This window comes from Sciurus carolinensis, unplaced genomic scaffold, assembly GCF_902686445.1.
Source record: "Sciurus carolinensis unplaced genomic scaffold, mSciCar1.2, whole genome shotgun sequence".
In the NCBI taxonomy this organism is placed as follows: domain Eukaryota; kingdom Metazoa; phylum Chordata; class Mammalia; order Rodentia; family Sciuridae; genus Sciurus; species Sciurus carolinensis.
In genome coordinates, this window is record NW_025920150.1 from 165,618 (window position 1) to 179,124 (window position 13,507).

Below are 13,507 nucleotides of genomic sequence, written 5' to 3' on the forward strand. Positions count from 1 at the left end.
ATGTGGAAGGCTTTGTTAAGTCATCTGTACAATGAACAAAATAATAACATCAAAGAATTTTCAGAAGTAACAAATGCAAGAAATACATATTGCACAGAATTAGGGTATTCTTAATCATGATCATTATATTGACTACTTCATAATCAGATAATGTTCTAAATATCCAAAATCACAGGAGTCTTAATATGCTCAGAATCTCAACATGATCAGAGTAAACATCAGTGTTTTCTCCTCCCACTTTTTGTCTCCTGCCATATTCTTTAAGTGATTAAAAACCTACTCTGAAATATTTGAGGTTATTTCTGGCATTGAAAACTATGCTTGAATATGGCATTTGCAGGTAAATGGATGGAACCAGAGAATATCAAGCTAAGTGAAATAAACCACTCCCCAAAAAACAAAGGCCAAATAATTTCTCTGATAAGCAGATGCTGTTACATCTGTTACATACAGCATTTGTGGGTGGGTAAGGAAGAACAAAGGAACTTTGGATTGTGCAGAGGGGAGGGAGGGGGAAGGGGGGCAGTGGGGATGGGAAGGACAGTAGAATGAGACAGACATTATGACCCTATATACAGGTATGATCACAAGACCAGCGTGACTCTGTACCATGTACAGCCAGAGGAGTGAAAAGCTATGCTATATTTGTGTGCAATGTGTCAAAGTGCATTCTACTGTCATGTATAACTAAATAGAGCAAATTAAAAAATAAAAAAATCAATAATGTATAGTTTGGATGAATGATAGAATATATAAACACATGAAATCTTAGCTAATGAATTTTGATGTAAGTCTCACAAAATAGTGAAAACTCAGCCTAGTAATCTTGGAATGAGATCAGAGTTGTGCTCAGAAAGTTAGAGATAAAACACAAACTCAAAAGAGAAAAAAATTTGCTTTCATTTGTTGGTCTTGGGAAAAAGAAGTCTTTTCTATTCTTGGGTTGATTTTCTTTATACACACCCTACTGTCTCCAACTTCTGTCAAATGTACCATCTCACTAACTTACTTCTTCTGACTCTCATCTTTGCTTGCCATCTGTAACAGGTCTAAGTGACTAGTAGCCAAACTCAATAGAGTGAATGAAAACAAAGTCACATATGAGAACTAGGCTACTGTGACTCATCCAAAGTATAAATACAACCTTATTAAAAGCAAAAATGTTAAATGTTTAAATGGTATTAAATTAAATGTCAAAAACCATGATTCCTATAATATTTGAGCCAAACAGCTTTACTGCATAGAGTGAGTCACTTGTCATTGACTGGAAAAACACTATAGCCACCTCTGCATTACAGAAGAGTCCCATACTGGACAAATATTCTTTTATTATTAACTTTTATATACCCTGGGGTAGATTTTCTTCCTCACCATGAACCATGACCTGCACATCATTCTTCATGGTAAATAAACATATCACTAATTGTCTCTCTGCCATTGTTTCCTTGTCACATCCACAAATCTAATAGTATAGATGCTACATCAACTTAGGATTGTGTTTATAGTTGGGGTGGAATATAATATGGTAAAGACCATGGTGCTCAAAAGTGATATCTGGTGTTGGTGAATTCCCAAAAATAAAGGTGGAAATATTTTAGATCTGCAAGACATCTATATAAGTAGCTATAACAAAAGTGTAAGCCTTGCTTTAAAACTATGCATATCCATGGCTAGTGCCCCAGCTTGGAGAAGCATGCACTGGGCTTCCATGTGCCTCTAGTAGATCAATTATGAAATGAAAAGTAGATTTATGCTCCTCACAGTATGTGGATAATTAATATCACCTTCTGGCATTTTCTGGAAATATAACAAACTATTCTAAGACAGTCTGGACTCATTTAGCCAGGAATATGAACTATACAAACATCTGTATTTTTAACTATGCCCTCTAGCTATTTTCATACAGTCAATAGAACGTCTGCATACTCAGATTAAAAAATGGGGAATAGATGATTCTTGCTGTACTTAGAAAACAAGAGATGTATGCATAAATGGGAATCCAACAGCACCATCTGCTCTGCTAAAACTGAACTGAATTTAGAAAACTAGGTTATATGTATGTTTTCCATTCAATAACTTTTTCCCACACTAGTCTTTCCATTATGCCATTGAACTAATGGATTAATCTCTTGGGGGTACTTGTGATATCAGAATGCTGATGCCCCTGGGAAAGTACCATTTTACCGATTTGTGCTTTTCAAAGATTAAGTAGAACACATAGAAGATGACACAATTTTCCATCAGTGGCTTTATAGACTAACACTCTTTCATAAAAGTTTCTCTGAGTCAGTTTCCATCGGAGGAACTGTGATTCCTAAGAAGATGAATGAGAATCATGAGAACTCACACTCTCCCCAGTCTAGTGAAGGAGGTGGTCAACAGAGCATTTGATTCTGTGACTGCAGGAGCATAAGCATGACTGCTACCCTGGAGTATGATGGCCTTGCAGTCACAAAATGGCAGGCGTGACTTTGGTTGGAGACTTTAAAAAAAAAAAAAGCATTTATTTTTTAAAAGTGAATGTGTGCATTACAGGAAAAATAAAAACACAAGCAAGTAACAAAGTCATCCAGTCACAAGCAGCTTAGTTGGACGTGTCCCTCCAGGTTGTATGTATATGTATACAACATCAGAAAAAGCTTGTATGTATCGTGCTTTTACACACATCATGAATATTCACCCATTCAAAATCCCAAAGCTACATGAGTATTTTTGATAACCAAGAATACACCATACCCACTCAATCTGTTATCCTTCTTGGGGACAAAAATTTTACCAAAGACCAATGGCAACAGACCTCTAGATAGACTTTGGTAGAATTAAAACTAAAATAATGCATTCCCTTAATGATAAATTTAAAATGAGACAAAGCAACAGAAAACACCAAGATTATTTCATTACCAGATTTCTACTACTAAAATATTAGCAAGAATGCATGTTCTCAATGAATTAAAATATTCCTACAGTACAGCCAGAAGATGCACACCCAGTGGCTCACATCAAAATGTAAGTCCTTGAGCACTTGCTCCCATCTTTCAGTATTTGTGCCCTTGTGCCCCTCTGCTGCTAGCCTAATGAACAAGTCCTGATACACACTGCCCAGGGTGGTGGGTGGGGGAATGAGAAAATATACATAGAGAAGCACTCTGTGCCCCTTAGTTCAGATTGTCTAACCATTGTTATATGTGCAGTTTGGTTAATATTTCTGGGTATTAAAGGATAAGTCCTAATGCCAAAGTTTAAAAGTAGCAAAATAATCCCTATATAAATATCCTCTTGTTAGTTTTTTGGAAGAACTATCTTCTGGGAATGACCTTTGTTAATTTACCTCTGGGAGCTAGGGGTAGTCCTGAATTTAGTCACTGGAATGGTGAAGAGGCACTGGAATGGTGAAGAGGAAGAAGGGGGAGGGGGAGGGCTCTTTGCTAGTATCTCCATACCTGGAAGACAAGTGTAAATTATAACCACAGATCTGTATGTGCATTTTTGGTAAAGTAGTTGTGTTCATTGTGCACAAAGTTCATACTGTATTTCACAACATTAAGATTTCTAGATGTCCTGAGGTGACAGGGAAACATAAAAAGTAGAGCAAGTGAATTAGCCAACTTGTAAATATCTTTTTGTTATAATTGATAGAAAAGATGCATCTTGGTTGGAAACTTCTTTGATGAAAAGATGGAAACCATTCTAATTTTCAGGATGTGTATTTAATTATCAAATAAAATGTTGATCTTTTGAATTATAATAATGATAACTAGGGATTTTTAATCCCTGTTATCTATCAAATTTAGCAGAATATTTTTACATCTTTCTCTCCTAGTATGACACTTTAAATTTTTTTTTGTAGCTGAACAGAATGCCTTTATTTTCTTTGTTTATTTTTTATGTGGTGCTAAGAATAAAACCCAGTTCCTCATGCATGCTAGGCAAGCACTCTGCCAATGAGGTACAGCCCCAGCCATGACAGTTACTCTACTCCTTAGGTTCTATGGAAGCATTCACTAGGTTTTACATTTACATATTTTCAAAACTTTGTTAAGATTTAGCTCACATAGAATAGAATTCACTTACTCCAAGTGTGCAATTTAAGGACACTTACAACACAGAATTGTGCAGGCATCAACATAACCTAAGTTTAGAACATCATTCATCCTGCAAAGTGAAACTCATGCTCTTAGCAAGAACAATGCATTCATTACTCACAGCCAGCATCTTTCTCAGCCCTTAGTAAATCCTAATATTTCTACACTGTATGTTTGACCTTTTGTAACATGCTTCTTTAATCATCATTTACATAGAGTTTTCATGCATTTTGCAGCATGTTATCAGTATTTATTACTTTTTATTATCAAATAATATTCCATTTATCAGTTGACAGGTATATGGTTTCTAGATTCTAGCTATTTTGAATAATGTTTCCAGGAGCATGGTTTATAAGTTTTTGTGCAAACATGTGTTCATTTCTCTTGGATGTTTCCCTAAAAATGGAATTGCCAGACCACAACTTCATATGTGACCTGCTGAGGAATAGTAAAACTGTTTTTCAGAGTGGAAGCACTATTCCGTGTTTCCACCGGCAATGTTTGAGAGCTCCAGTTGATCCACACCATGGCTGTCACTTGCCACTTTCCATTCCTAGTGGCAAAGACTGAGAGGTCCTCTTTCTGTACACTTTTTCACTGCTTTTGGTATTGCCTGTACTTGATTTGGACATTTAATTAGGTGTCCAGTAGTATCTCATTTTTGTTTTGATTTGCATTTTCCAATGACCTACATTGAGGTGCTTCAAAAGCTTACTAGTCATCTATCCTCTTTGGTGATGTGTCTGCTAAAGACTTTGACCCAATTTTAAATATGTTTGTTTGTTTTCTTATTATTGAGTTTTAAGGATTCTTTGTGTATTCTGGATAATGGTGATTTATAAGAACTTTTTGCTAATATTGTCTCCAAGTATGTGGTTTGCTTTTTAATTTTCTTATACTGTGTTTTATAGAAAGGAAAAATGTAATGTTATTTCAGATATAATCAGAACATCTGATATAATATAATCAGAACATCAACTCTTTCCTCCTTTATGAATGTCTGTTTTATGTCCATGGCAGCCCCCCAAAGGATTATGGATTTTCTCACCAAGCAGAATATCATCTCCTACAATGACTGCATAGCCCAGATATTCACATCCTCTTCTTTGGTGCCACCAAGATATCCACCCTGGTGTCCCTGGCTATGACCACTATACAGCCACCTGCAGGCCCCTCCACTCTCTGGTCATCTTGCTCAGATAATGTTTTTGTTATCCAGGGTTGTGTGGTTGTCGTGTCCCTCGCCCGCAAGAAAGCACGACACAGGAATCTTCCTTCAGCAGTTTAATCAGGACCTTAATATTATAAAACCATGGTTTTTCTTCTTCTTCCTCTTGAGCCAAATTCATACACTTTTATACTCTTGCAATAGCCAATCTACTCCTGCCACTTGGCCTATGTTCATAGGTGCTCCCACTTGCAACAGTTGGCTTAACCAAATATGGGCTTGTTTACCTAGAAAGCACTTCAGGAAACCAGCGCCATCTTATCATGGTGGTGAGGCGGCTCGCCACAGCTCCCCCTTCTTTATTTTATGAACACAGGTGAAGGTAGAGGCCCTATCTTACTGTGCAAAAGTGGCAAATAGTGAACGTCAGTCCCAGAGTGGCGCCTTCTCCAGGCCTGATATCACCTAAGCCGATGCCTTTTTTCGTAGGGTGGGACGTGGACATCAAACCCACATGCAATAGGGCATGCCTTCCTTGAGGTTCAAAAATAAAACTCTCAAGTGCAGTGCTTTGCCTCGCATCCTGTGTCCATGAAGACGTAGCGGTATGGAAAACCATACTAGGGGGAGCTTATCCAGCTTACGCAACTGCAAAGGCCTGAGGTAGGAAAACACATCACCCTACTTGCCAATGCTGCACAATACAGGGGCACCATAATGAACACAAGGCATACAGTAACAGTTCTCTCCTCCAACATCATTGTTATAGCTCAAGATCAAAAGTGGAAGTTACAAGACAATAGAAGCCTTAATTAGTACAAGAAATCCCCAGGATGCAAATACACAGTCCTCAAAGAAAAGTATATAGTAATTATAGCAGTACCCTGCAGACACCTAGCGTAAATGATAATTTTAACTCTAACAGAGATATACTAAAAATGTCACTTATTCCCGTGCCAGATTAGCCAACCACACAGAAGGTGACACCCCTTGTTTAATGGCTAACACAGCCTGAATTAACACCGCCTTTTCACGTGCTTGACGCACTCTTAGCTTGCAAATAAACCAAAGGCAAAGGCAAATACCTGCAAGACAAATACATCCAAAGATCCCCACACCAACCCATTCTTTAAAATAACTAAAGGCAGAGGTGAGCCAGCTAGAGAACTGACTCAAAGTAACAGGCTTAACACGGGTGTCATTTAAAATCACAATCTGCAATAATTGTTGAGTCATCATCTGTTCAGCTTCTAGGGACCAATTGCCTGCAAGAAAGGTGGAAATCAAGTGGCTTTGATTTTTTGCTTCTTCATATCTTACTGGAGTTATACACATGTGTTTATGATTCCCGATGCATCCAACTTGTGCAATGTTGAAAAGTTCATCCAACTGTACTTGTAGTAAATCTATCCTTTGATTCGCTGCCAAGATCCCTGATAGGATATGTCTGTTAATGCAGTCCTGGGATTCCAGTACCTGTGCAGTTTGCTGTATGACTTGATTAATGGTTTGTGCTGTTTGAACTTGATTGGTCATGGCTAGACAGCGGTAGTGGCTGTAGCAGCAGAGACAGCAATAGCAGTTATTATGGCTGCGGTAATGCCAAAGTCTCTCTTTTCTCTGAAGAGGTTCACCAACGGAAAATTATCTGGATTGACCTCCACTGGGACAGGTACAAAGGTGGGTACCTTTACAATCACAGCAACAGATTCACTACCGTTCCAACACTCTGAAAGCAGGCAGGTAATATTGTCATTAGAACAATTTAAAATCACTTTTGAACTGTTTGATAATAGAAATAGAAAAGGAGGGGCAGGCGGCGAACAATGTCTGTCAGCCGCAGAATTATCATGTGCATCCAAAGTTAAAAAATTAATGGTAAAAAGAGCCAAAGACAAACGCTCTTTAGGAGTACGGCTTGCTCCTATTCCCCCTTTTTGTCTTTGTAAAAGTTCTTTAATCGTTTTATGAGCTCTCTCCACGATTTCCTGACCTTGGGGGTTGTAAGGTAAGCCATGAGTCAGTTGCACTCCCATAGTGGAGCAGAAAGAGGTGAATTGTTGACCAGTGTACGCCGGCCCATTATCTGTCTTCAAGGAGCATGGAAGGCCCCAGGCGGCCCAAGCCTCTAGGCAATGGGAGATGACATGATGGCCTTTTTCTCCTGCCAAAGCAGAGGCATGCATAATTCCAGAGAAAGTATCTACTGAGACATGAACATATTTTAGGGAACCAAACTCTGTAATATGAGTTACATCCATTTGCCAAATCGTAAGAGGTCGCAAGCCTCGGGGGTTAACACCAAGAGAAGGGAGATGGTGAAATGGAACACAATGGGAACAATCTAAGACAATCTGTCTCGCTTTTGTTCGAGGAATAGAGAAGCGCTTACGAAGTGTTTGGGAGTTAACATGAAACTTATTATGAAAGTCTCGAGTACTGTCAAGAGAAGAAAGAAAACAAATTGTACAGGTAGCGGCATCTGCCCTTGCGTTTCCTTCAACAATAGGTCCAGGGAGAGCCGTATGAGCTCTTATATGTACAGGATAAAAGGGTGCAGAATGGCCCAAAATTAAATTTTGTAACTGAGTAAATAAAGATGAAACCTTGTTGTTAGGATTGATGGCACCTACAGTTTACAACACCTTAAGTGCTCCTTAGAGAAGTTCTCTTATTCCCTGGGTTCAGGCTGACTGAGGGCAAAAGATCCAAATACTGGTGTATCTTGCCTTCTGTACTCCAATCTCTAAGTTTGATCTTAATCATCCAGCAAGCCAGTCTCACCAGTCATAAAGTAAGAGTACTGGGCTTTAACTTTAATGTCCATAACTTTACAGTTATTTACCCTTTTATCTAACTGGAGTCTGCATTAGTTCTGGAAGTTACCACTATTTGTTTTGGTATCTGTTACCACTATTTGTTAGGTGATGGCTTATTATCACAAGTTACCTAGGTTGCGTGTTCTTGAAGCAGCTACTTCTGCAAAACATTAATAGGTAACAGTTTTACAAAATGAAATAAGTAAGAGTAAAAATATATTCTGCTTGTATAATAGCTATTTTGAATTTTGACTGAGAACCACATTATATTCCCTATTTGAGATTATGGTAATTTTACAACAAAAAAACCAATCTTTTGATTATAACTTTAATAAGCTGAAGTCTGACTTATTTTGGAGTCACTCTAACATGCAGTAAGGTGGGAGGCAGAGCCTTATCTCAGGTAAGGCGTGACTCTTTACAGATCTTAAGTGTTTTAATCCTACAACTAATTTTTTGTCCCTTTTGTCATGACCAGCATGACCAAATTTTTAAGTTCAGTGAGGGTCAAAGGAGTATTAGAAAATAAAGGTTTATAAACACAGATTTTGAAGATTAAGCTGAGATCAGATGGAGCTCTGTTCTCTGATGGAAATGTAGATCTAAAGAGTTATGTTAGCAACATTTATACATGTCTTATTATTAAGTTAAAGACTATGTAAGCATTATTCTTTGTTTTTAGGAGAGTTACAGAGACTAGACCATCTACATAACTTTTTTTTACAACTGCAAAGTGCAATGTTAGGAACTCTGTGTAGTTCTCAAAGAAGTCCACTGTCCAAAGTTACTGTAAGGTGGGCAGGAACTAGAGAAGGGAACTGATGAAACACTGGTTATCTAGCAAAACAATTTCTTTCTGTCCAAGAGCTGTGTGCTTGATATCAATGTAAGAGCTGATAGGACTCCTGTACAGAGCCTCCCCAGGGAGGTTACTGCCACAGCAGTTAGGCATCTTGTGCTCCTACACAGGAACACTTCCAGGCACCAGGCATGCTACAGTCATGAAGTTAGGGACCCCAATCTCAGTCATTGTTGTCCCATTTTTGCTATAATGCATTATACTCTTTCTTAAATGTTATTTTAAGAAGTTTATATATATTGATTTCTGAGTTCATATAAACATTAGTTAACACAGTCTAACATTATATCCAAAACAGGAATCAATCAAAGAAAGGCTGAGAGAGCTTTTAAATTTTCTTTTGTGTAGCAAAATGCTTTTACCTTCTACAATATGAACCTTTAAACAAATCAGGCTGTCACTAACTCTTAGATATATATTTACATTTAAATTTTTATCTCAGTGAAATAAGTAACCAATGTTACATATACCTTACTGATAATATGTCCCATAATAGAACATTAAACGATAGAAATAAATCCCCAATTAAAATTTACTCTTTATAAGTTTAAGATTACCATTACAGACAAGTTTAATCTGGAGAATAGCACAGCTTGATAAATTTCCTGCTTTAAAAACTTGTATACCTGAAAAATATGAACACATTTCATATACAACTAGAAACCATTTCACAATTACCTTGACACTTTTTTCTTACCAAATTTAGTTTCTTAAGAAAAATGTAGACTCTGTAACACAGTACAATACTTTAACAGTTGTTTAACCATAATTGTATACACCCCAATTTTTAAGACTAATTGTTCTAAAGAATAAAACTTAATAGACACAAAGTTAAGAGTAAATTAGTGTTTCTAAGAAATCCTTGTCATTTTACCATGTCATTTTATCATGTAGATTAAACTTTGGTGTATATCAGAACATTAGTATTTTGCCTTAGGAAAAACCTTTAATAGCTTTAGCTGTCTCACATACACACAACCAATTTAGTTTCACATAAACATGTTGAAACTTGCCCTTTACTTACATAGACTTTCTTAGCACTTACTTAGACCCTCATGTATTTTATCACACAAGCACTTTCTTACCCAGAAACAATTTCTTTTTTCTTTTACTAAATATATTTCCATACCCACACCCTTTTATTTTTTTTCCTATCTGTTGACCCCTTTTTGTTCACATTCTGAAACAACTCGTATGAAATTTTTGAATTTAGATAAATTGCTCTATTTTTAATAAGATTAAATATTTTGTTGTTTATAGTACTCTAATTGAAACACAGTTGAAACCTTTAGAACCCTTTGTATATAGAATTGTACTTGTTAAGACATAACTCTTAGTAACCTTGTTTTTAGTTTAGTGATGACACAAAGCAAGTTTAAACCCTTTTTATTTACCAACCTATGAAAGCACCAATAATGTTTAAGTATGATACTCCATGGAATTTAAGGAGTTAAGAGTACTTGATGTTATTTAACAATGAGCATTTTAATTTTGTAAATTAATCAGATGTCTCTACAAACACATTTAAGTAATCCCATATATGTTAACTCTAATTTACTTATTCTGTAAAAACCAAGAAAGCAGGCAGGTGTCCTGAACAGTATTTGCTGTCTCTTTCCTGTTGAAGAAAAGTCCTAGAAACAATTGATATTAGACATTGTTTAACATCAACATTTCATTAGTTTGACCACCTAGAGACTTGCAAGTTATTTTTAAAGACATTTCACTTTTATTAGTTTACTCAATTTAAATTGAACCCTTTTAAATCACGTGAATAAAAGTATTTGGATCCATTTTTAAATTTTAATTTTAGGAGCGCTCAGTTTTGATGCAGACAAGACATGACACCAGACAGCACGACATACAAATAGCACAAAATCAAAGGCCTTGTAACTTTATAGGTGAATCTCCATTGCAATGTAACAGATGTTCAAAAACTTTAGTTGAATAAAAAATAGAACTGATCAAAAAGAGAAAAAAAAATCATTAACCTAGGTATGCAAGATCAAAATTATGAGCTCAAAAATACAGCATTAAAAAAAACAAAACAAAACAAGAATCCTGGAAAATGAGTTAATTCTGTGTAGCAGTCCAGAAGTTTAAAACAGACACCCTTTTGTTTTCTTTTTCTTATCTTCAGGTTACCCCCCTTTCCCGCTGAGACTGTTGCAGTTTACATTCCAATGCAGGCTTCAGCAAGGCCAGGCAGGGGGGAGGGAGGATCACCCAGGACTTTTTAACCCTTTTTCTTCCTGGTTGAGAAATCAGGTTAGGTTTGAATGCAGAAAATCACAAAACATTATTTCTTACTACTTTTGAGGAATGGAGCTGCTGAGATCTCTGCCTAGGGGGAGGACTGCTTCAAGGACATGGGTGTTCCCTCCCTAGGTGGCCATGGAGCTGCGTGGAAGGGATCAGGAGGGGGGCCTTTTTCTGTCTCTTGTGATAGTTTCTCTTGATCCAACAAGCCCTTATCTAAAAACCAAGGGGCTTTGTCTTCTACAGCTTTTAAAAACTTTCTAGCTGAGGAAACCTCTAAAGGTGCTCCATTAGCCTTTAATAAAGCCTTTAATAGTCCTTCCATGCGAAGGAAGGCAGCGGCTAAGCCTGCATTTGTTAATGGGCCACCTATTTCTCTACAAGCTTTCATCCATGCCTCTATGTCTTTGCTTTTAAATGGATTAATAGCATTTCTGCATTCTCTTGTACATTGTTCATATACTAATTGTTTAATTAAAGGCATAGCTACATCAGCATCCCCGAAGATCTTCCCTGCTGCATCTACCATTCTAGCCACGAAATCTGAAAAAGCTTCTGTGGGGCCTTGGACAATTTTTGTTAAGTTACCTTGCACCTCTCCTTTATTAGGGAGTGCTTTCAGGCAGCAATGCAGATCTTATTAATTTGTTCATAAACCTCTAATGGAAAGCCTGTTTGCTGATTGGCAAATCTACCCTGCCCCAGAAGCATATCCACATCCCAGGCAGGTTTGCCCATAGCTTGGTTGTGTGCAGCCTGTTCATTGGCCCCCTCTAACACGAAGGCTCTCCAGTCTAAATATTTACCTGGGGAAACACAAGCTTTCACTAAACTGGCCCAGTCCGAGGGGGTCATGCAGAATCTATTGAGCCCCTCTATTTGGGCGATAGTAAAAGTAGCATCCACACCATAAGTGCGGACAGATTCTGCTATATTCTTTATCATTTTAAATTCTATGGGTTCCTGATGTCTTCCCTCATCATTGTCCTGGAATACAGGACAGGCAAACCCCAACTCTACATGGGCAGCCCTCCAAGCTGCAGAGTTAAAAGTTCTACCCGTGCTCGGAACCCCTCCCACATATGGGGGAGGATCATAGGCCAGAGCTGGCTTCTGTTCTTCCTCATAGTCCTTTTGTCTAAAATCTTTTTGCCTCTTAGTTCCCCCTTCTTTTATCTTTATCTTCCGTAAGTGTTGTGTTAGTTCTTTCACTTTCTCATCACTGTCTGATTCTGACTCCCCTGTTTCTTCTGGTGTTCTAAGGGCTTTTAAATCTGGGTATAGTCTCCTCTTTGGAATAGTTTCATAAACCTGCTCTCCTGCACTATGTTTACTGGAAGTACTCATAGAATCCTCGGACTTCTCCTCATGTAGTTGTTCAAGAACTGCCTGTCCTTTATGAATAGCTTCCTGACATCTACCATCAAGAATACATCCTTTTATTAATTTCCATAGTGGTATCACTCCTTTCTCCAATTGTCCCTGCCTCTGAAGAAAATCCAAATCTCTTTCCAACTTATCCCAGCTGGCAGGAGTCAAGCTTCCGGAGACAGCAAACCATGGGGCTGCTTTATCAATTCTTACAAGGAATGTTTCTAAAGTACTGCGTTTAACCTTGAGCTCTTTAGAGCGCAACAAAAAATCTAAAGGCTGTACTAATGAACTAGATGGAGAATTGCCCATAATGAAAGCAGCGTTCAGAGCAAGCAGAATGAAAGCGAAAACAAAATATCTTTCTTTGTTGACCGACTACACAAAGTCAGTTGAATTTATCTTTGCTGACCGACTACACAAAGTCGGTTGAATTTATCTTTGTTGACCGACTACACAAAGTCGGTTGAATTTATCTTTGCTGACGGACTACACAAAGTCAGTTGAATTTATCTTTGCTGACCGACTACACAAAGTCGGTTGAATTTATCTTTGCTGACCGACTACACAAAGTCGGTTGAATTTATCTTTGCTGACCGACTACACAAAGTCGGTTGAATTTATCTTTGTTAATCGACTATGCAAGGTCGATTCCCGCTCTCTCTCTTTATACAGAGGAGCGCCCCACTATGTGTGGACCCCACTTACCTGTGGTACTTACCGGTGCACCCCCTGACCACTGAAAGTTCTGACTCCCGGGTTTCGGCACCACTTGTCGTGTCCCTCGCCCGCAAGAAAGCACGACACAGGAATCTTCCTTCAGCAGTTTAATCAGGACCTTAATATTATAAAACCATGGTTTTTCTTCTTCTTCCTCTTGAGCCGAATTCATACACTTTTATACTCTTGCAATAGCCAATCTACTCCTGTCACTTGGCCTATGTTCATA